At 39.9% G+C, this 25526-nt stretch overlaps 2 protein-coding genes across 4 annotated transcripts in view; one reads left to right on the top strand and one right to left on the bottom strand.

The window, feature by feature from the left end:
• Positions 1–17550, bottom strand: part of LOC100556166 (glycerol-3-phosphate dehydrogenase 1-like protein) — a 56226-nt gene extending 38676 nt beyond the window's left edge. Inside the window, exons 1-3 of one of the 3 annotated variants that reach the window (XM_062974135.1) lie at positions 17440–17531; positions 14460–14524; positions 9552–9608 (exon numbers count right to left, since the gene is read on the bottom strand). The gene's annotated coding sequence lies outside the window, so the exon portion shown is untranslated. Of the gene's footprint in view, positions 1–9551; positions 9609–14459; positions 14525–17439 lie in introns of all 3 variants that reach the window. The other 2 variants (XM_062974200.1, XM_062974073.1) reach the window with 2 other exon arrangements.
• The window catches only part of osbpl11 (oxysterol binding protein like 11), a 72232-nt gene that overhangs the window by 3974 nt on the left and 42732 nt on the right, over positions 1–25526 (top strand). The window lies entirely within an intron of this gene.

Below are 25526 nucleotides of genomic sequence, written 5' to 3'. Positions count from 1 at the left end.
TTGCCACAGCAACATGTGTCTGGGCACAGCTAGTTATATATAACAACACAGTAAAAAGCGTTTCCCTTGTATAAAAAGGGAAAATCCTAGAGTGTATCAATACTGAGGACTAAATATATTATTATTATTCCCCATCATATATAACAACCTAGTAAAAAAGCTTCCCCTTCTATAAAACGGCAAAATCCTAGCGTGCATCAACACTGTAAAAGGACTATATTTTTATTCCCCTTTATATGTAACGTAGTAAAAAGGCTTCCCTTGTATAAAATGGTAAAATCTTAGGGTGTATCAATACCGCGGAATGAATATATTATTATTATTATTATTATTATTATTATTATTATTATTATTATTATTATTATTATTATTATTCCCCTTTATATATAATGGCATAGTAAAAAGGGTTTCCCGTGTATAAAATATCAAAATCTAGGGTGCATCAACACTGTAGAAGAAATCATTATTATTATTCCCCTTTATATATATTGCCCAGCTTCTGTCAACCTAGCAGTTCGAAAACATGCAAAAGGGAGTAGATCAATAGGTACCACTCCGGTGGGAAGGTAATGATGCTCCATCATGTCAGCCACATGACCTTGGAGGCATCTACGGACAACGCCAACTCTTCGGTTTAGAAAAGGAGATGAGTACCAACCCCCAGAGTACGACACGACTAGACTTAATGTCAGGGAAAAACCTTTACCTTTACTTATATTTAGCAACATAGTAAAAAGGGTTTCCCTTGCATAAAATGGCAAAATCCTTGGGTGCATCATCACTGTAGAATGAATATTTTATTATTATTATTGCCCTTTTATATGACGACATAATAAAAATGGTTTCCCTTGTATAAAATGGCAAAATCCTAGGTGTATCAATACTGTAGAAGGAATATATTATTATTATCATTATGATTATTCCCCTTTATGTATAATGGCGTAGCAAACAAGGTTTCCCTTGTATAAAAAGGCAAAATCCTAGGGTGCATAAACAGTGTAGAATGAATATATTATATGCAGGAGTCTACTGTATACCATGCAGCTGTGGACAAGTCTACATAGGGACTACCAAACGCAGCTTTGCCCAAACATGAATCAAGGAATATGAAAGGCACTGCAGACTAATTCAACCAGAGAAGTCAGCAATAGCAGAGCACTTGACACAGGATATTATTTGAGAACACAGAATGCTGGGCCACTCTAACAACTACCATGTTAGACTACACAGAGAAGCCATTGAAACCCACAAGCATGTGAACAATTTAAGCAGAAAGGTGGAAACCATGAAAATGAACAAAATCTGGCTACCAGTATTAAAATTCTCTAAAATCGGGACAGTAAATAAAGAACTACATTCAGAAAACAGGGGAATTCCAGACATGAAAAAATCAGGGCCAGCTAACACAAAGGATTCCCTCAGGCAAGAAACAGCCAGGTTTGAATCTGCAAGGCCATTAAATGTTAATCCAGCTCGCCAATTGCAGCATTCACACTTACTTCAAGAGTTCTTTCTCCCAGCCTAGACTTTCCACAGATATATAAAGCCCACTTGACTAGTTTCCAGCAGACCTCACAACCTCTGAGGGTGCCTGCCATAGGTGTAGGTTAAACGTCAGGAAATAATGCTTCTGGAAGATGGCCTTACAGCCTGGAAAACTCACAGCAATCCAATATAGTATTATTGTTGTTGTCTTATCCCCCCTTTCTCACCATAGGGAATGATATACAGTAAATTCCAATTTTTCTTGTGGTTGGTCAGCCTAGACAATATTCTTAAGTCGTGGATGGTGAAATCTGTTGATAAAGGTATTTTCAAGCCATGGACTGTGGAATCAATGATTGTAGAAGGCTGACTATTTGGTTCCTTTCCAGTCTGGGTTAGGTAGCATTTTGTTACAGTTTGCAATGGGGAAAAAAAAGACAGTAAACATACACTTAAAACAAGGGTAAGGACCTTTAGATCTCCAGCTGTTTTGACCTGCAATTCCCATCACATTTCCTGTCTTGCTGGGATTGAGGGAGCTGTGGTCTGCAGGGTCCAAGGTTCCTCGCTTTTGAATTAGAACTATAATACAGGTTCGGTATCCCTTATTTGAAATTGGTTTCTTTTTAAAAAGCCCCCCCCCCCCCCAGATTTTGAAGATACTGCACACACACACACACACACACAATAACTACATATATGTGTATAATGAGATATCTTGGAAGTGAGCCGAAACTTTGAACACAAAATTAATTTATGTTTCATACACATCTTATACACATAAGGTGCATCTACAGTGTGGAATTAATGAAGTTTGACACCACTTTAATTGCCATGGCTCAATGCAATGGAATTCTGTGATTTTCAATTCAGTGAGGTACCAGCACTCTTTGGCAGAGAAGGCTAAAGACAGAACTACAGCTTTCCCAGTGGAGATATTAACTGTTTGTCAACTTTCGTAGGGGAGTTGTACCCATAACCCCCAAAAGTGGAGGGCTTACAATAGCTCCTCAAACATTCTGCACATTGACTATGAAGTAGGGAGCTGTCTAGATTTGGGCTAAAATTACAAGCAGTTGACTTTAGAGTAGATTTTAGAAAGCCATACAGCTTTCTAAAATTAACACATGTACAGTATATTAGTTAACTATGGTATTCACTATACTAAAAGCATTTAATTTAGGTTATTGTGAGAATTCAAATAAAACAACTTGTAGCAGATCTCATGCTATCATCATTTTTTGTTGCAAGGCTGGTTTTGAGCTCCTCTCTTAAGGTGTATATTTAAGATCAAAGTCAAGACAAACTCCTTTTAACATGTTCAAGTTAGACAAGGCAGGCAGTTCATGGTGCATGCAGAGCTCCTTCTGATATATATATATATATTCTTCAGATGAATGATAAAAGTTCAGCCTCAAGATAAGACAAATGTAGTCATCTCACACCTGCTTTTCCACCTGCATGATTTATGTGCCAGATTTAGGAAACAGCAATTACCCTTTTTGGGAAGGTAAATTCTCCATAAAAGGTGAGCATTAGATTCAAGTAAATACGGTATTTTGTTTCATTCCAAATTATTACTATATATACTATTCTATAGGTAAAGTAAAGGTAAAGGTTTCCCCTGACGTTAAGTCCAGTCGTGATCGACTCTGCGGGTTGGTGCTCATCTCCATTTCTAAGCCGAAGAGTTGTCCGTAGACACCTCCAAGGTCATGTGGCCGGCATGACTGCATGGAATGCCGTTACCTTCCCGCCAAAGCGGTACCTATTGATCTACTCACATTTGCATGTTTTCGAACTGCTAGGTTGGCAGAAGCTGGAGCTAACAGCGGGTGCTCACTCCGCTCCCCGGGTTTGAACCTGGGACCTTTCGGTCTGCAAGTTCAGCAGCTCAGTGCTTTAACACACTGGAGGCTCCATTCTATAGGTAAGGAAACACAAATAAATATATAGGGTCCAAGTATACCTATCACTGTTTTACATTTAAATACAGTGAACACCTTTCAGCTATAGAAATTTGTGAAACTATTGCTGATTTTAATGAAAGTTTTAACTTTGTTGGCCCCACCTCGAGCTGCAATGTTACATTGCACGTCCTGAAATGTATGCTGCTTTTCTTCAAGGTTGTGTTCTAAACGGTTCACAACATATCAACTGGACAGCAAAAAGTATAATAAAAGAAACTATAACAAACCACAACATTAGTAAGTGAATTTATAAAAAACAAAAAGACAATTTATTAAAATTCACCTAATCTAACATCATAGAACTTTACAGGATAAAACTAATACAGAAATGAAAAAGCCCATCTACAATGCTAGATCATTCCTTTACAAAGGCAACATAGGGCTCTCTACAGTCCATGAACATGCATGATTGGTGATCAAAGCAGTTACTCACAGTCCCTTTCTACATGGAAGGGTGAGGACTGGGAGTCCTTTAAAAACACTTGCATTTTAAATATTGCTCAGTTTATCTTCACCATTCCTTATAGTACTGTTTTTAGTTCATAATTTAAAAAAAATGATTTATTTAATTAGTTCCAACAAACCACCATTTAATACAGACTTGGGTAAAATGATGAGCTGTAGTTGGCATAAAATGCATACAAATATTTTTGATCTTGTGACTATACCAGAGAAAGGAGTGCATGATCTTCAGGTTTATCTATGTAACACTAAATGATGGCTACATTATCCACCAATTGTAGAAAAAAGAAAGAAAGAAGGAAGGAAAGAAAAAATGAATCAGGATGTTCAGGCAAACTTGTTTACACTGGAAAAAATGTTTCAGCTATGACAAAATTGACATGTGGCCCCAGTATGTTTTAGGGGAAGATCTCAGTGTAGTCCCCTAAATTGCCTGACCCTGAAATAAAAGAATGGCCCATGGGATTATGCTTTCTACACTCAATATGCTGGAAGTAAAAAGGCTCTGATGTTGTTTGAGCACTTTTATAGAAGTACAAGATGATAGATATATTTCACAGATTTTGTAATCATGAGAATTTGTTTAAACTACCTGTCAGATTTTCAAAAGGAAGTGACATAATTAAAATATATTTCACTCCTTATGGCTATAAATATGTAGTTGGACAGAGTAAAACCAAAAAGACTTTCATACTACTATTATTCCAGCAATAGTGGTGGAATTCTTGCCTATAATTCATATTTTTATGCTGAGACATTCTAATGCAAAACATAGCTAATATGAGCACAGATAAAATTGCAATTGTAATGGCTGTTTTGTAAATCTGGCACATAAATTCTACAGGTAGAAAAGCAAGTATGAATGACTACATTTGTCTTAACTTGAGGTTGAAAAACCATTAATATCGCCAGCAGGGGGGAAAACGGGTCTCAAGGGAAGAGGAGAAGAATATTGCCCTGCACGCCCACTTTACTTATCCTGTGGATAGGTTCCTTGCCCTCTTCCTGTATGCCACAAGTGTCTATTTCTTCTGTGCAAAGGGAGGGAGATATTGGGGGGGTGGACAGAAACACAAAGCAACTGCGAAGAAGAGGAAGAATGAGCCCTGCATGCAGGGGCAACATCACTTGCCTGGTAATCTGCTTCCTCTACCTGTTCTGTGCTATGTCTTTCTGTGTATGCCCCCCCCCCCCAATTTTCCCTCTCTTTGCCCAAGCGGAACACAGCAGCCAGCAGGGTGGCAGTCTAACCCATCCCGCAGCTGATCTGGCATTCACCAGAGTAAAACCAGCCAAAAACAAACTACAGTGATACCTTGAATAAAGAGGTTAATTTATTCTGTGACTGGACTCTTAACTCAAATCGCTCTTATCTCAAAGTGACTTTTCCTGGCAGTTCCCACGAGACTGGAGAAAGTGGTATCAGTTCTCATGAGATCCTGCCAGAAGTGCAGGATGAGAAAAATATGAGGGACTAATGTTTGTCTAGGTCAGGGTACTTGGAATTGTGGAGACAGAGCATGCAATAAAGACAGATTTGCTTTCCCCAGAGAATTAGAGATAAGGAGAGAAAAAGCAGGTGTGTGAGCACATTCGAAGCAACAAAATGTGTTGGGTAGTTTAAGAGCAAGGCAAAACCTGCACATTCACATGCAACAATAAAAAAGGAAAGATCAACATTTAAATGGTAGAAGCACAAAGCAAAAAGGCAGAATCATCATTTTCTTCATACTGTACTCATTCTAGCCTCCCTCCCTTTCTTGCTCTCTCACCCTCTTCATGAAGCCAAACATACCAGAAATAAAAACCACGCAAAATCAATTAATCTGAAGTTACTCAAAGCAGACAGCAATCTCCCAAAGCAGACAAGAGCTTGTGATCGAGGTGTGCAGGCACAAGACATGGAGGCTTCTCCCTTGAAGCCCTGTACTCTCACGTTAATGCTCCCTCTCATGCTGGTACTCCCTCTGGCGCTAGAGTTACCTCTAGCACTAGCTTGTCACTCAAAATGCTGCTCGTACTAGGGGTGTGCGAAATGGCAGAAATCTGTTTTGTTTTCATTTGGTTTTGTTTCTAATTTTGGGTGCTCCCCCAGTTGGAAATGGAACTCCGGATCCCGAATTACTAATCTGAATAGCCCCCCTCCTAATCTCCTGGAATCTTCCAGAAAACAGAATAGGGATGGGGGGGGGGGGTAATGATTGTGAAAACAGAACAAAAATAGAATGTTTTGCACACCCCTAGAAAATGAAACCCAGGCCAAGTGGCGGCTTGTAACCCAAAATGCTTATAAGTAAGGAAGCTCATAAGTCGAGGTTCCACTTTATGTGTATTTTTATGCTGATATGGTCATATCCTTGTGAAACTTTTAGGAACCCTGTTACACAACAGATAAAAATTATTCCAAAACCGTGTTAGGAACAATGGGGTGGAGTAAGGTGCTTGTTGTGGGTATCTCTAGTCACAGTGATGTCATATATTTTAGTGTAGTGCCTACCACAGTAAAGTTTGTTACACTTGTTTTCTAAATATACCCTTGAAATTCCAAAAGGAACATTATACATTTGATCTGATTTTTTTTTTTACTATGGACTCCTATAATTGGAGTGGGACACTGTAATGTTAATATCTAGATTATCTCGAACATCCCCTCAGGAGAAGGTTAAATTGCCTCTGCGTCTGTCTCAGTTTTATGTGTATACTAGCTGTGCCCGGCCACGCGTTGCTGTGGCGAAGTCTGGTGGTATGGGAAATAAAGTATTGAGGAATTGGTGGTAGTTAAGGTAAAGGGTAAACATTTTCCCCTGACGTTAAGTCCAGTCATGTCTGATTCTGGGGGTTGGTGCTCATCTCCATTTCTAAGCCGAAGAGCCGCCGTTGTCCGTAGACTCCTCCAAGGTCATGTGGGATGACTGCATGGAGCGGCGTTACCTTCCCACCGGAGCAGTGCCTATTGCACTCACATTTGCATGTTTTTGAACTTCTGGGTTGGCAGAAGCTGGGGCTAACAATGGGGGCTCTCTCCGCTCCCCCAATTCAAACCTACAGCCTTTCGGTCCAGAAGTTCAGCAGCTCAGCGCTTTAACACGCTGCGCCATCAGAGGATATTATTTCCTAAAAGTTGTGAATATACAATATTTCTGATTTTTTTTTGTTTTTTTTTTGTCTCTTGGAGGCAAGTATGAATGCTGCAATTAGGAAAAATGATTAGGATGTAATGGCCTTGCAGCTTTAAAGCTTGGCTGTTTCCTCTGAGTGATTTTTTTGTTGGGAGGTGTTAGCTGGCCCTGATTGTTTCCTGTCTGGAATTCCCTTGTTTTCAGAGTGGTGTTGTTTGCGATATTTTATGTGCTTCTAATGTCTGTGGCCCTAAGAAAACAGAGGATTTGCCAGTCTTTCATGATGGGAATACTTTGTTGGGAGGTGTTAGCTGGCCCTGATTGTTTCCTGTGTGGAATCCCCCTGTTTTCAGAGTGTTGTTCTTTATTTAGTGTTCTGATTTTAGAGATTGTATTGTTCTGTTTTATTATACCACATTAATTTTTATATATTCTGATTTTAGTGTTTTTGAATACTTGGAGCCAGATTGTATTCATTTTCACGGTTGACCGCAACACAATAATAATAATAATAATAATGATAGTAATGATAGTAATAATAATGACTTTGGTAATACATAGTGCTTCACTGCCTTCTCAGCTTCCTCTCTGAAAGAATCCTTTCTTGGGAGGTGTTAGCTGGCCCTGATTGTCTCCTTTGTGGAATTTCCAATTTCACTGCTTTATTTACTTTCTTTATTTCTTTATTTACTGTCCTGGTTTTAGAGATTATATTGTTCTGCATTATTCTATCCCAGAAATTATTTCATATCAAAGTAGAATCTCACTTATCCAACATTCGCTTATACAATGTTCTGGATTATCCAACGCATTCTGCCTTTTCATAATGAATGTTTTTGTAGTCGGTGTTTTAAATTCATTGTGATATTTTAGTGGTAAATTTGTAAATACAGTACAGTAGAGTCTCACTTATCCAACATAAACGGGCCAGAAGAATGCTGGATAAGCGAATATGTTGGATAATAAGGAGGCAGTGAGGAAAAGCCTATTAAATATCAAATTAGGTTATGATTTTACAAATGAATCACCAAAACATCATGTTATACAACAAATTTGACAGAAAAAGTAGTTCAATACGCAGTAATGCTATGTAGTAATTACTGTATTTATGAATTTAACACCAAAATATCACGATATATTGAAAACATTGACTACAAAAATGCGTTGGATAATCCAGAACATTGGATAAGCGAGTGTTGGATAAGTGAGACTCTACTGTAATTACTACATAACATTACTGCGCGTGGAACTACCTTTTCTGTCAAATTTGTTGTATAATATGATGTTTTGGTGCTTAATTTGTATAACGATTACCTAATTTGATGTTTAATCGGCTTTTCCTGAATCCCTTCTTATTATCCAACATATTCACTTATCCTGCCGGCCTGTTTACGTTGGATAAGTGAGACTCTACTGTATATTGATAATCTTAAATTATCTGCTTAGAACTGGATTATATGAGGCCCCTTCTTCACAGCTGTATAAAATGCACACTGAAGTGGATTATATGGTAGTGTGGAGTCAAGATAATCCAGTGCAAAGCAGATAATATAAGATTATAAATGGGTTATATAGCTGTGTAGAAGGGCCTTGAATCTACACTGCCATATAATCCAGTGCAAATTAGATAATCTGTGGAAGAAGCCTAAGTGAGGCCTAAATCTACCTGTCCCCTAACTGAATCCTGGCTGTCCTTTGGCTGAATTGGTTGCTAGGCGACCAAGTGGGCAGAGATTAGCCCTCTAAACTGGCAGCAATTGGATAAAAACAATTATTGCTCTCCCTCTAATTAGGACTTTATTTTTCTTTTCTTTTTGTTGTATCAACCCTGAGGCGTGGGTGATGGGTTGTGTTGTCAAATTTCGAGGTTGGGGGGCCTGTACTTTTGTTGTTTTGTGGGTCGCCGTGATGCCATCACTCTTTTATATATATAGATGGGCATTGAATGTTTGCCCTATATGTATATACAGTAGAGTCTCACTTATCCAACACTCACTTATCCAACGTTCTGGATTATCCAACGCATTTTTGTAGTCAATGTTTTCAATAGATCATGATATTTTGGTGCTAAATTCGTAAATATAGTAATTACAACATAACATTACTGCGTATTGAACTACCTTTTCTATCAAATTTGTTGTATAACGTGATGTTTTGGTGCTTAATTTGTAAAATAATAACCTAATTTGATGTTCAATAGGCTTTTCCTTAATCTCTCCTTATTATCCAACATATTCGCTTATCCAACGTTCTGCCGGCCCGTTTACGTTGGATAAGTGAGACTCTACTGTAATGTGTCCCTGAGTCCCCTTCGGGGTGAGAAGGGCAGAATGTAAATATTGTAAATAAATAAATAAATAAATAAATAGATCCCTTTCCCACAATTACAATTATGTGAATTACCTTCTTTATGTCTTTACAGTCAGAGAAATTGTAATTCTCCTATTGAACATGGTTTTTAAGAATTGCCTTATTCTTATTTAATTAATATATGTTGAAAACCAACTATACTGACCTTCAGAAAAAGATCTTTCAGTAGATAAGATGTTTATAGCGATGGTGTAACATTTGACTGAAAAGCAAAGCAAAACACTGTAAGTCATGTGTCTTAAAATGTGTACCCATTTTATTTAAAAAGTTACAACATTACAGATATGTTTAATGTTCCATTAAAAATGTTATTAGATACATTCTGAAAGTAATAAGCGTCCAAATCCTGTATTCAAGGAATGGCTGTAGTTCCGAGGTTAAGTAATGGCTTTGCCCCTGCCCCTGCCTTATGGAATGCCTTGCCGCCCTATATGAGAGCCATGCGTGAGTTAGGGCCTTTTACCCTCGCACTCAAGACCTGGCTCTTTACTAGAGCTTTTAATCTATGTTAATTTTATTAATATTTTTATGTATGTATTTTTATCCTTTACAATTTTATCTTGTAAATCGCCTAGAGCATCGTGGATGGAGGGCGATTAATAAGTTATTAAATGATGATGATGATGATGATGATGATGCATGCAGATGTGAACCGTCAGTCCCTGCCATACCCAGGTAGGGTTATGAAAAAGCCCTGGAGAGTACTGTGGGTTGACAGTTTGGATTCACGGTAGTGAGCTGAATGGATCAGTGATCTGACCAGCTCTGTACAGTAAGTTCTCCTATAAAAGCATATTTTTATAATTGTCAAGGACACAACTGAGGATTAGTCACAATATGCAAACTTTTGCCCGTTCAGAATTGGCTTCTTTCTGCATCTTGGCTATTAAGTTCCAATCTTGTCTCCCCTCATTTTAGTTCTTCAGTTCATCGGCCATGTGGGTTTATGAAAGTGTTCAGAAGTTCTCTGTAATGTTTGCTGTGGAGAGGAGATAAAATTGGCAGAGAGAGACTTGAGGGCCAAAAACCAGCCTGTGGCATCATCTACAGCACCAACAGCTGACAAGAAGGAAGAGCTGTGCTAGTTCTTCCCCCATAACTCCACTAACCCAAGAAGTCAGCCCTTCTACAAACTAGTTTCTCAGACCTAGTGAAAGCGTGCTGCCTCTCTATGCACCACCTGCCCCCATCTTTCTATCTTGCCCTATAATCTATTATCAAAATCCTGCTCCTCTTTCTGCCCCCATCACCACCACACACATTTTGTTGAGACCATCCATTTGAAAAGTTGCCTCCAGGCAATTCAGCTTCATTCCTCCATCTCTTACTTTCTCTCCCACCTTTCTCTTCCACCAGTATGCCCTAACCAAAAATCCAACTTCAGAAATGTGCAAAGGTGTAGCTTTTTTGCTGTTGCCCCTCAGAGCCTAATAAGTGTTGTAGGTCTGTGCAGGAGCAACGGTAACAGAGGAAACCAGCTTTAGGCAGAAAAAAATCCTTATTTTTATTTTATTTTCAACAAACTGAAATTTGTGATAAGTTAAATAAATAGCTTAGATACAAGTATTCACACCTAACTCTATTTCCTCCATAAATCTTGTTATTTTTAGAGTGTGATTTACAGCAACACAGATTTTTAAGGAATGCAACTATCACGTTCTAGCAGAACTTATTGTACATTCATATGCCTCAGTTAAGGGCTCAGAGGTCTTATGCTTTAACAGTTTGAAGTTATGTAATTTACTAGATCTGTGTATCAAAGATAAGGTTTTTAAAACAAACCTAAATTCTAGGTAACTTGAGTTACAGGTGTTTTTTTTTTCTGTTTGTCTGGACTGAACTTACTTCTGAAACATTGGAGACCTGAGGCTTGGCAAAACTATAATCCATCATGAGTCTTTTGGTGAAGTGACAGATCTTGAAGGTTTAGCCTATGTACCTACTCAGGCCTGTCTTCAAATATGGACAACAAACAAAAAATAGAGACTGTAATATATACAGATATTACAAAATGGGGAAAGGTTTCTGTATCATATAAGAAGGAAGTAGAAGTTTTGTCTGTTATTGATTTCTGTTATACAAACTCTTAAATAACCTAATAGCATTTTCTCATCTCGCACACTCCTGTAAATGTCCATAAAACCTCCTGCAGTTCATATAATGTTACTCTCTTCCTCCATCTCCTCCATCTCTCCTTCTAGTACCAATAATATATCTCCAATCTGCCATTTGGATATGTAAAACCAAACTGAGAGATCTTATTGCTTTATATAGCCAATTTTTAAACTCTCATTGGAGTAGCCATTTAAAAATGCCCCTTACTGCAAAAATATGACTGTCTTGTCATGGAAAATTTTAATGCAATTATAATTGAAAACTGGAAGATACAAGCAAGAAGTATTTTTTTTGTTCTTTCTCACTTAGGTCTTATTTTGTGCAGGGAATGTAGGTTTTTAGTAAAAAAAAAATCCCTTTGCAGTTACAGCAAAATTTAGTCTCACTCATTTCTCCCTACAAAGTCACAAACATACAAACTGAAAATACAATGGCATGATTAATCCTAACTTTAGTGTTCAATGATGTATCTTTCTTCTCTCTGCCATTTCATTATGTGTATTCAAATTGACCTTGGCTTATGGTGAATGTATCATGGGTTTTTCTGTTCAAGATTTATTCAATAGAAGTTTGCCATTATATCGTGAATGGGGGGGGGGGGTGTAATACACATTTTAATTATCTATGAAGCTTTCTCTTTTTTTATTTTATTGTAATGCACATATTATATGCAGTATATGTTGTTGACCGGAAAAGAATCTCTAGTCTGTAATAGAAAACTTTGAGTGAGGAATGGATAGCAGCACACTGTAACAGTTTTTTGATCCAATTCATCATTTTGTGCAACAAATGTTGGGTGAAGAGAGGAAAAAAACAAGTACAGTAGAGTCTCACTTATCCAACACTCGCTTATCCAACGTTCTGGATTATCCAACGCATTTTTGTAGTCAATGTTTTCAATACATCATGATATTTTGGTGTTAAATTCGTGAATACAGTAATTACTACATAGCATTACTGCGTATTAAACTGCTTTTTCTGTCAAATTTGTTGTATAACATGATGTTTTGGTGCTTAATTTGTAAAATCATAACCTAATTTGATGTTTAATAGGCTTTTCCTTAATCCCTCCTTATTATCCAACATATTCGCTTATCCAACGTTCTGCCGGCCCGTTTATGTTGGATAAGTGAGACTCTACTGTACCATTTATGCTATTTTTGATTTTAAATGATCTGGGCACTAGAAATATTAAATTGTAAGGATTGCACAAGTAACTTGTCTGGCAAGAAAGGTTATCATGCTAGCAAACCTCACAAAGAGCAGGGGTAATTTTCAAATGTTTTGTTGTACTGCTGATATTTTACTTTGTGTATATCTAATCATTTATCCAGAACTGACTTAAAATAACATAAAAATTAACAAAGGAGCAGATAGAAAGCAAGCATGTAAAATGTATTTTTTAGAATTTAATTAAACAACCTCTCTCTCTGTTTTTTAAAAATTAAGAAAGCTAGAAGTAACAGTATAATATCTCATTAAAAGCCCTTTCCTTAATCATTGTCACTTCGTGAAAACCTGTTTGAATTCAGAGGAGCCAGTGAAACTGTTCCTGAAAGGTTTATGTTGCCTGTAAGCCAGGGGTCCCCAAACTTTTAAAGCAGAGGGCCGGTCCACAATCTTTCAGACTGTGCAGGGGCCGAATTATCATTTGGAAAAAAAGCGAACAAATTCCTATGCACACTGCACATGTCTTAATTGTAGTGCAAAACAACAACAATGAAAGAACAGTACGATATTTAAAAATGAACACAACTGTAACCAACATAAACCTATCAGGATTTCAATGGCAAGTGTGGGCCTGCTTCTGGCCAATGAGATAGTCAAGTTAATTAGGATTGTTGTTGTTGTGTGCCTTCAAGTCATTTAAGACTTTGGGTGAGCCTAAGTCTAAAATTATTTATTTAGTCATTTACTACATTTATTTATTACATTTATATCCCGCTCTTCTCACCCTGAAGGGGACTCAGAGCAGTTGTATGTACATACAATATATTATATTATTAGCATAGCACAATTATATATTGCTATATTGAACTATACCACTATACTGTAATATTATATGTAATATATAACATATATTTAATATTATTATATGGTATTATTAGTAATATATTGTATAACATGATAATATTATTATCAATATTATATGTATATACAATATATCATATTATTAAAACTGATATAAACATATTATATTATAAAACTGAGGGCGGGGGCCAGGTAAATGACCTTGGAGGGCTGCATCCGGCCCCCGGGCCTTAGTTTGGGGACCCCTGCTGTAAGCAGTATGGCTGCAGCTCTTCTGTGCTGGTTGAAATTTCTAAGCACTTCTCAAAATTAGCCCCGTGAGGAATAAACCACATTACGGTAATCCAAATGGGATGTGACTATGGTATTTGCTATTGTAGCTGGATCAAGCTTTTCCAGATATGGATGCAGCTGGTCTGCTTGCTTTAACAGTGGAGGCACTGTTTTGGCCATTATGGAAACCTTAAGGCTGAGTCTAGTAGTACACTCAAACTGTGAATGTATCTTCAGAATGAGTGTAACCCCATCCATGTGTGCTGAACTCTTATTCCCTAATCTACCTTGTAGTGTGAGTGCCTCTGTTTTAATGGGTTAAGTTTCAGTCCATCAACTCTCATCCAGTCTGTTACTGACATCAGACACTGGTTTAGAATTGAGACATCTTCCTCAAATTTAGGAGGAAGAGAGAAATAGAATGGGATAGCATTGGATGTCAAAACCCTCTCAATGGGATCATGTATAAATATTAAGTAGCACAGGAAACAGAAGCGAATTCTGGGGGATTCCACAGGCAAATGGCCAAGATATCCAACAGGAACAACCATATATCTTTGTCTCCTGGTGAGCAACTTGGAAAGATACTATTGTCATTGGTATCAAAAAGCCACTGAGAGATCAGCAGACTCACCCTTTCATTCTTGTTGTAGGTCGTCCACCAAGGTGACGAGAGCTGTCTCCATCCTATAACAAAGCCTGAAGCCAGATTGAAATGGAAACTTGGCTCTCTGCCATGGCAAATATCCATTCAGAGAATGTGACTTTCAAATTAATTTGATCAGTGTGGTTGCATGCCTCCTAACATCATCATTTGAATTTAAAATTATGTTTAAAAATGCATCAATACATTTTATGGCATCAACCAATATGTTAAACAACTAGAAGTATAAGCAAGCACTGAATTACTTAAGAGTTTACATCTAGGTCTTTTGTATACTCTCATTTATTCTCTTCACTTTTATTCTATAGGAGTAAAATCTATTCAGAACTTGATAATCAATGACAGGTAGAGATAGGTGCATGGAATCATAACATTCTGCTTCTATTATAATAATTATGGTAGTTTTACATTCTGAGGGCTGATTATAACTTTTGCTTGAAAAAAGGCACCAGTGTTTATCTGGGACAAATTCAAAAGTGTATCCAATTTATATATTAGAGAATATATTTGATATGATATCATCAAAATTAGATAATATGTAATGATCAACATGCCTTAATAGTTCATATGGTGCAGTGTGGTTATAGTATAGGATTAGATTTATATGGTGTCATTAAAGTGAACAGATTTTACTATTACTGTCTTAATTCGTGAATTTAAGGCTGTTCTGTGAAACTAAACTGTATCTGAAGCTGCAGATAGGAGAAAGCACTGCATTTCTTGTTGTTCACAGTTAATTTAAAGGTGGTTATACATATCCATGGATGAAATTATCAATGGCCACTGGTTATGATGGCTGTATATTACCTCCACTATCAGAGTGACATGGTGCAGAGGTTTGAACATTTGACTAAGTTTCTGGAGACCTGAGTTTGAATTCCAATTCAGATGTATAAACCCACTGCGTGATCTTGGGCATGTCATCCTCTCTCTTGGTCTCATAGGAAGGTGAAGGTAAATCCCCTCTGAACAAACCTTGCCAAGAAAATCCGGTGATAGGTTCACTTTAGTGTCACTATTATGTATCAGTTACTAAGGAACACAAATGGGAAGGTGCTGTTGTTCTCATCTCCTACATACGGGTTTCCTATAGGTCTGTGGTTGGTCCCCTGTGAGAACAAACCTGTAGTTTGTTACATGTTATCAGTTTAATTATTTTGTTTTATAATGCCGCAGTGGCGCAATGAATTAAAACCTTGTGCCGGCTGGACTGCTGACCTGAAGGTTGGGTTGCTGACATGAAGGTTGCCGGTTTGAATCCGCAAGACGGGGTGAGCTCCCATGTATTAACTCTAGCTTGCAAGGACTTTACAGAAGTCTCCCAGCAGGATGGTAATATATCCGGGCATCCCCTGGGCAACGTCTCTGTAGATGGCCAATTCTCTCAAACCAGAGGTGCCTTGCAATATGTTCTCAAGTTTCTTCTGACATGATTTTAAAATGTACAAACTAAAGAGCTAGTGTGGTGTTGAGGTTTGAGCATTGGACAGCTACATCCTATGGAATCCTAGAGTCTATAGTTTGGTGAGACACTAGGGCTCCCTGACTGAGAAGTCTAAATGAGCCTCTCAAAACTACTGTTCCCAGGATTTCATAGGATGGAGCCATGGCAGTTAAAGTGGAAGCATTATAGCACTATAATTGTGTAGTGTGAAGGCATCCTCTGTGTTAAATGCATGACCTTGCACTGTAATATTTCTGGGCTCCAGAAAGGCAAAGTTCCACCATGCCTCAGTCTAAAAGGCCATCCATCCATCTCAACTGCCACTGCCATGACCTCAGAGGGAGAGAAGGAGAGGCAAGCACCACTCCATCATGCCTAAGTTCAGAAACAGATGAAGCCCCCCCCCCCCCCTTCCAAGTGTCATTGTGCTTTTCCCCCATAATAACTCCTTCAGGGGTGAATTTCCCTTCTGAGGAGTGGATTTTTCTCACTTCCTGTTGTCTCACCCCCATTCTTAACTATGAGTCGTTTGGATGTTTCTAACTCGAGGACTGCCTGTATATAAATAAAATAAAATAATGGACAGCTTGGAGTGAATTTGGTATCAGGGAGGATTTTTGAACTACTGTATATTTATATAAGAGGTTTTTGGTAAAATGAGATGCATGTTTTAGCCAATTACAAACAATGTAGTTTTTAGGGATACAAATCAAATTGGCTTTCTAGTTAACGCAACATCACTGGGGCTTTGTTCCCTGTTGGCTTTACAAAAGTTTGACTTCTGCTCGTTTTTAGCCCCCTATTTTCTCGCCATAGGGAATTGTACAGTGCACTTCAATCCTGTAGGCACTAATAATTGGTCTAATGGAGATTGGACTCCGGAGACTTTGCCAAAACTCCCATTAAAGTGAGAGCCCTTGATGTTCTGCTGAGTCAGATGGTTTGTATGCATAATTTGTTGACTGCTAGTTTTCTGCTTTAAAAACCCCGCAGTCATCTCATTCCTCCTGAACTATTCTGTTTTGATACCTATTTGCTCACGTACAGTCTTGTGTCCTGATTTTGATTTAGAGTGAATTCTCTTGGATCTTGTTTCTGAAAATAATTTGATCTTTCCTTTACTGCTTTCCAGATTTCCTACTCTAGACACTTCATGATGTAAACAATTAAGAGTATTAAAATATTTAGTGTTATTTAATCTGGGGCTGGAGTGGTTAAGGGTGTGGAGCCTTTGGCACATGAAGTTGGTCTGCTGACCAACTAGTGATCTCTTTACCCAGTGTTCTTTGACCCTTACAAATCTGTTCAGTCAGCTTTTCATTTACAACTGGAATGGATTGGAAACTATAAAATGAGGCTTGTGAACCTAGAATAGTGTTCTGGCTTTCAGTCAAAATGTTTTTTAAGATTATTAGTTTATGAATGTGAAAAAGTGAGCTCTGGCTGACAAAACTATGTTTATAAGTTTTGAAAGTTCTTTGTTCTTTCTAGTTTAAGAATTCTTACCTAAAGATTCTGTGCTGAGGCAGGCATGGTTGTTTACCCTCTGCTCTTTCTTGTTCCCAGCTCTTCTAAAAGATGTTTTTACCGAATCTCTCAAAACGGCTCATAGTTGGGTGATGGGATGGATTGTGACATCAAGCATAAACTGCCAATCAACAGGATACTCCCTCCCACCTTTTGGCTAGGTTTCCATCCTGTCAAGCTATTGGTTGAAATGCTTTAGAGCTCCTGTCTTAAGAAAACAGTTTCTGAAAATCTCTGAATAGTTTTAATCTGGATCTTAAGCACATAAGGAGAGGAAATTAGCATTCATTTCAATAGGCTGTAGTCCAGCATGGCGACTAATATGTTGGATTCCTCTTTTTCACTTTCCAACATGCTTCTTATGGTACTTTTGGTGCAGTCACATTCTCCTAAGTTATTTTTTTTATTAATCTCTTACATTATATCCATGAGAGCTTACATATTACATGGCCACCTTGAATTCTGTCCTGAAAGAAGTGGGGTATAAATAAATGAGCAAATTTAGATCAACCAAAATAGTCCCTTTCTACTGTGAGCAACTAACGACCTCATCATATAGGGCTAGAATTGGCGGCCTATGCCGATCTAGCCCTGGTCACCCATGAAGCCTTCTGGCTCCCATCAGATGATGCCGTGCCAGTTCCGTGGGTGCCAGTGCCTCCTGCTGTCTGAGGTCATCAGATTGCATCTTAACAGAGTGGATATATTTTATCTTAAGGCTACATTTAAACAGCTATGAATCTGTTGACTTGTTTTCAAAAGAACAGTCTGTAATGTTCATGTTAATACACTGTGATATAAATAATGCACACCTACGTATAAGACTCCTCTGTGACTTTTCAGATACTGATGAATGACTCTCTTAAGAGTGACCTTTTGGGTCTTGAGAATCTGAACTGGCAGATGAGAACTGTCACACTAACATGAGTTTGCAAAACAGGGTTATTGAAGCTGGCCAGCACTGGGAAATCAGTGTTGTTTAGCATACGTACCCACTGGTCTCAAGCATCTGTTTCTGAAATGAGTAATCTCTGATGTCCTCTCCTTCAGTAAACATTTGAGAAGCAACTCTGTGAGCCTGACAAAATCAAACACTCATACTAGCAAATCCTATGCATGTACTCTTGAGTGTACTTCAGATAGCAAAACTTTGTATTTAGTAGTAACTTTTGAGACCGCGTATTAGCTTTTATCTACTCTGATTGATTTCAAGCACTGATTTAGTATTTGTCTCATCTGAATGTCATGAAAAGGAAAATAATATAGTGATATTGAAAAGGAGAAAGCTAGATGTTATCAGCATACCAATGACACCTTCTATATTATGGAAAGGTGTCTTTCAGTGTCTTCATGTGGATTTAAACATCAGGAGAAAGTTGAATCTGAAAGGATACCACCCCTCAAATAAAATCGATCATTATCCTTCAAGCATCACCTTTTGGAACTAATCCTCTGGGTAAAATCCTGACTCCATATTTCAGCTAGAGTTGCAACAACAGTACTGAAAGGTGTTGATAGCTTCAGGATTAACATTGTTTCATTTGTCGTTCCACTCCTTGTACATGTGATCAAGATGATCTGTATATCAAAATCAGTTTTGAAGCCAGATTCTAATGAATTCACATAAACTGTACCTGGATATCTGTCGTCACATTTGCTCAGCTGTTTTGTCCAAGAAGAAGATACTGGGATTTGGCCAATAATAATTCAACTTGGATTTGGTTTCTTTGGGAACAGTGGTCATAACTGCCTCTTTTAAGGTGACTGTAGTCACCTTTTCTCTCACAGGCATTAATAATCTTTTCAATGCAACCAACCCACTCCCTTCTGCTTGCAGTTAATTACTATAAAGGCCAAGGTTGAAAATGACAACTGGTTGGTAGGATTCCCCTCTCTAAGAGGTTTGTCCACATCCACTGGTCCAAATATTGTTCACTATAAGACCATACTGCTTCCATCTCTGAGTATAACACTTAACATGTAGAAAACAAATATTGTATGTACAATAGAGTCTCACTTATCCAACATAAACGGGCCGGTGTCAGGCTCACTTCAAAGGACCAGTCTGAACGCAGATCAAAGATAGCTGCTCTCAAATTCAATCTTTATTGAAGAATACATGACTTTGGAAAAGTCGAGAATGACCTAATGTTTACATACATCTAATTTTATCACTTCTGATGCAACGTAATATCACACGCAAATATCATCATCAAACCCCACCTTCGGGATCACATTTCTACCATGATTTCTATTCCCACACACTACAGCAATTATAATTGTTTATACTTTCAACTCTGAGTTCCCAGGCTCATTTTATCTTCTCCCGCCAGGTGCTTGCAGGGTTGTTTTATGTTATGAAGTCAGATTCAGGGCTTGGAAATTCAGCCCTGGGATCTGGCTCCATGACATGGCGCCCTCGTTTTCTTCGTCCTCCTCTTCGGTTCTTCTTTCATCATAGTTCTGAAACAAATCAAACAATAACTCTATGTGTCCATTTTGTCCAAAGTCCCCATATACTTTTTCAGTAAGCTGCGATGGAATACTGGGTGTATTTTCCCTAAACTTTTTGGCAATGCCAACTGGAAAGTCACTTCATTGATAACACCCTGTATTCTGAATGGTCCAATATATTTGGGGCCCAGTTTTCTTGAAGGTAGCCCCAATTTGATGTTTTGGGTACTTAACCACACTAGATCTCCTTTATTTAATTTATCGCCTTCCACCCTCTTTCTGTCTGCGAACGCTTTATACTTTTTGTGTGCTTCCTTTAAGGATGCAGTCACTTGACTCCAACATTCTAGCATTTGCGTTTTCCACTTCCCTGCCTCTGTTTCCTCATTTTCTGTCCACCTTGGCAACTGGGGTAAAGGCTGTATTTCATACCCGTAAACTACTTCAAAGGGGGTTTTATTTGTTGCTGAATGTATAGTTGAATTAAAGGCTAGTTCCGCAAAAGCCAACCACCTAGACCAGTCATTTTGTCTCAAGTTAGAGTACATTCGAAGGAACTGCCCAAGCGTTTGCTGAGTACGTTCTACCGCCCCGTTTGTCATGGGGTGAAAAGCAGAACTTAGACTCCTTTCTGCTCCTAGCATTTCCAAGAATTTTTCCCAAAATTTTGCTGTGAACTGTACTCCTCTGTCACTGACTACTCTACTGGGACATCCATGTAGTTTGTAAATATGATTTATGTACAATTCAGCTAGTTTCTCAGCCGATGGTAGTTTCGTCAGCGCTATAAAGTGAGCCTGTTTAGAAAACAGGTCTAATACTGTCCAAATATAACGATGTCCTTTGCTAACCGGCAGTTCTCCCACAAAGTCCATAGCTACACATTCCCAAGGTCTGGTAGGTTCCGCTACTGTTTGTAACAATCCCATAGGCTTCCCTCCTCCCGATTTATTTCTGGCACAATCATCACATTGAACAACATGATTCTTTATGTCCTTCCTCATTCCTGGCCACCAACAATGTTTTACTATTGCCTTTGTTGTTTTTGTAATTCCTGTATGACCAGCGCTCTGGTTGTTGTGAAAACGATGCAGAATCTTAATCCTTAATATTGCTGGGATATACAGTTTCTTGTTTACAAACCAAAATCCCCCCTTCTGTTCCCCCTTTTCTGCGTTGGACGCGATCCATTGATCTCCTTCATAAGACTGTTTAAGTTCATTTCCCCAGTTTTCTTCCCCGCCGAGTTCAACAAAAGCCGTGTCCTCCTTTTGGGTTTGTGCTCTTGTCCTGACAGCTAAGCCCCATTGTTTGTCAGAGAATATTGTCCCCTCTTTTGCTGTGGTTATGCCTTCGTGTTGAGGCATGCGTGAAAGAGCATCTGCCAAGACGTTCTGCTTCCCTTGAAAAAACTTTAATTGGAAATCGAATCTGCTGAAGTATTGCGCCCATCTAATTTGTTTGGGGGACAATTTTCTAGGAGACTTTAAATACTGTAGGTTCTTATGGTCAGACCAAATTTCAAATGGGATTCCGCTTCCTTCGAGGAAGTGTCGCCAGCATTCTAAGGCTTTTAATATGGCTAATGCCTCTTTTTCCCATATTGGCCAACTTTTTTCAGTTTCGCTGAACTTCCGTGACAAATATCCACAGGGTTTTAAGTTCCCATTTTGATCTTTTTGCAATAGTACTGCCCCATACGCACAGTCTGAGGCATCGCAATGGATTATGAAAGGGCTCCTGATATCGGGGTGTTTTAGGATGGGTCCTTCAGTGAAGCATTCTTTTAAGGTTTCGAATGCCTTTTGGCATTCTGGCGTCCAACTCAGTTTGGCGCCAGGAGCTTTCACTTTTGCTGTCTCCCCTTTCCCTTTTGTTTTTAAAAGTTCTGTAAGGGGTGCGGTTATTTGCGCGAAACCTTTTATGAAGGATCTGTAAAAATTTGCAAACCCCAGAAATGATTGTAATTGCCTCCTTGTTTGAGGCACTCCCCATTCTTTCACATCTGCTACTTTAGCTGGATCCATAGCTAACCCTTCTGGAGATATCCGATACCCCAGAAAGTCAATTTGAGTTTTATTGAATTCACATTTGGACAGTTTTGCGTACAGCTTTGCTTCTCTTAGTCTCTGCAAAACTTCCCGGACCAATTTTACGTGCTTTTCCTTATCTTCAGTTACAATCAAGATATCATCAAGAAATATGAATACCCCTCTGTACAATAACGGGTGTAGTATTTCATTTATAAGCTGCATAAAGCAGCCGCCTCCGTTTTTTAACCCGAAAGGCAAAATTTCGTATTCAAAATGGCCGAATGCGCAGGAAAATGCAGTTTTCCAAGTATCCTCCGGTTTGATCCTTAATTTATGATACGCTTCAATTAAATCCAGTTTAGTAAATATGCTCCCTTTCTTCAATACGGTAATTAAATCCTTGACTAAGGGCATAGGGTATTTATTGTCCTTAGTAATTGCGTTTAAATTTCGATAATCAATGCACAATCTTAGGGAGTTGTCTTTCTTTCTCCTAAATAACACTGGGGCCCCGAGAGGAGAATTGGATGGCTTAATGAAGCCTCGCGCCAGGTTTTTATCAATGTATTTCCTCAATTCCTCCTTCTCCTGCACAGACATGGGATACACTTTTGGTTTGGGTAAGTTTGCTCCTGGGGTTATTTCAATTTCTACTTCTATATTCCTTTTGGGAGGCAATTTACTGGCCTCTTTCTGATTGAAAACATCCACCAAGTCCCTGTATTCAGGTGGCAATAGCTGTGGGTCTATTTCCCCTGCTTCCTCTTCCTCGTCCTCCTCTTCTGCAATTTTGCTTATCTCCCATTGCATCTGCTGTTCTTTGAATGCTAGGCTTTTTCCTCTCCAATCTACTTCAGGATTTGCCTGTTCGAGCCATGGTATCCCTAATATTACGTGGTATGTGGCAATAGGGGCTATCACAAAGGATATTCTTCCTTCCCATTTGCCTATTTTACATGGGATTCCTCGTATTTCCTTTGTAGATACTTCCCCAGCAGCGACTGATCCATCTAGCTGCGAAAATGCAATTGGGGAGTCAAGCGCCATCTGCTGGCATTTCAGCGCTCCTGCTAACTCCGGGGTTATAATATTTCTAGAACACCCACAATCCACAAATGCCTTGCAGGTGGCCCGATTTTCTAGCCCTGAGAGGCAGATTGGCACTACTATCATGCGGTTGTCCCGACTCACCAGTTTTTCTGAAGATTCTGGGGCCTGCACCTCCTCTTCCGCGCGCCTCCCGGTTGCTGGCTTGGGCTTTGGGGCTTTTGGCGGCTCCCCCTTCCGGGCCCAGCATTCTGCCGCTCGATGGCCCGTCTTCCCACATACAAAGCATCCCGGTTTAGGTTTGTTGTCGTCTCCTCTGGAGGGAATCCCCGGCCTCCCTCCGGGTCTTTCCTGCTTCCTCGTTTCTCCTCGACCCCTCGCCACCGGTCTTTGCTGGCCGCTGCCGCTCCTGAAGCGCTTTACTTGGGCCAGGGTGGATTCGACGCGCCCCGCTAGTTGAATCCATCCCTGGAGCGTTTCGGGGTCGTCTCTGTGCGCTGCCCAGCTGAAAATCTCGGGGCGCAGTCCCTCTTTAAATAACTCCACTTTGGTCACTTCAGACCATTCTGGTACCCTTTCCGCGAGGTGAAGGAATTCCTCTGCGTACTCGGGCACTGTTTTGTCCCTCTGCTTTATTCCTTTCAGCTGGTCTCGAGCCCTCAATTGCTCTAGCCGGTCTCTGAACCGGTTTTCCAGTGCGGCGAGGAAGCGGGGCACTGACCTCAGGCATGGGTCGCGTCTGGCATGAAGCTGCACATACCAGCTGGCTGCTCCTCGCTTTAGTGTGTTGCCGATGGCTCGAACCCTGCTTGCCTCGGAGGGGAATGTGTGTGCATTGTCTTCCATGTATCCTCTGATGCTAATTAGAAAAAAGTTCAGTTCATCTGATTCCCCTCCGTATTCTAGTTTGAGATCTTCCCTTCTAGGCATCCATTCTGCAGCCCGTTGATGCTGTCTGGGAGGCATGGGGAAGGGTTGCATCAGGTTTCCTCGGGCGGCTCCTTGGAACACGCCGCGCCCCACTCCGGTGGTCATTCTGCGCGGCTCCCGAAAGTCTGCCGCCGCTGTCGGCTCTTCCGCCCATCCGCATACTGGCCTTGCTGTAGCCCCCTCATCTCGCCTTTCCTCGTCGTACGGCACATCCTCCTCCTCTTCCTGGATCCCCCGCTCCTCTCCGCCTTCGTCTGCTAATCCACTGGACCCGATCCCTGGCCCCAGTGGCCTTTCCACCCCGACGCCCATTCGGGGGGTTGGGAGCTCTGTTGGAGATGGCGGCCTCAGAGTTCCCAGGGCTCGCTGACGCTCCACTTCTCGCGCCATTCTGTCCCGGAACTCCAGCTCCCGCCAGTATTCCTCATCTCCCTCGTCCCTTGCCGCCACGGGACTCTGCGTTGACGCTCGCTGGCCCCTCTGGCTCCAATCTCCTTCTTTACTTGGTTCTCTCTCGGCGCCATATCGGCTGGGCTCCTTTTGGAGATTCTCTTCCAATAATGGCACCAATCTCCCCACGGTTTCCGACAGCCTGGATAAATTAGTTTCCAGGATGGATAACCGCAGGGCCACGGTCTCCGGCATACTTCCTCCAGATCCCCAACTGGTTTCTGCAGCCGCAGAGACGCCTCTTCCTCCCCTGGGAATTCTCTGGGTCACGCCGTTCGGCCTGGGGTATCCCGTAGAGGAAGCTATGGCTTGCAGCGTTTCTTCTCTCCTCGGCCGGGCCCCTTGCAAAGGCCTCTCTGCCCCATTTGGGCTTTGATCTCCTTCTTCACTCATTATCACTTCACTGCGAATTCCGCAGGAGGGTGAGAAATGGATTCTCGACTTTAATGTCAGGCTCACTTCAAAGGACCAGTCTGAACGCAGATCAAAGATAGCTGCTCTCAAATTCAATCTTTATTGAAGAATACATGACTTTGGAAAAGTCGAGAATGACCTAATGTTTACATACATCTAATTTTATCACTTCTGATGCAACGTAATATCACACGCAAATATCATCATCAAACCCCACCTTCGGGATCACATTTCTACCATGATTTCTATTCCCACACACTACAGCAATTATAATTGTTTATACTTTCAACTCTGAGTTCCCAGGCTCATTTTATCTTCTCCCGCCAGGTGCTTGCAGGGTTGTTTTATGTTATGAAGTCAGATTCAGGGCTTGGAAATTCAGCCCTGGGATCTGGCTCCATGACAGGCCGGCAGAATGTTGGATAAGTGAATATGTTGGATAATAAGGAGGCATTAAGGAAAAGCCTATTAAACATCAAATTAGGTTATGATTTTACAAATGAAGCACCAAAACATCATGTTAGACAACAAATATGGCAGAAAAAGTACTTCAATACGCAGTAATGCTATGTAGTAATTACTGTATTTATGAATTTAGCACCAAAATATCACGATATATTGAAAACATTGACTACAAAAATGTGTTGGATAATCCAGAACGTTGGATAAGCGAGTGTTGGATAAGTGAGACTCTACTGTATTCAGTACATGGATTAGAAGTGAGGAATCTGGGACCCA

This window comes from Anolis carolinensis, chromosome 1 (assembly GCF_035594765.1).
Source record: "Anolis carolinensis isolate JA03-04 chromosome 1, rAnoCar3.1.pri, whole genome shotgun sequence".
NCBI lineage: Eukaryota > Metazoa > Chordata > Lepidosauria > Squamata > Dactyloidae > Anolis > Anolis carolinensis.
The sequence above is the reverse complement of the archived record's forward strand: the minus strand, read 5'-3'. Positions and strand labels throughout refer to the sequence as shown.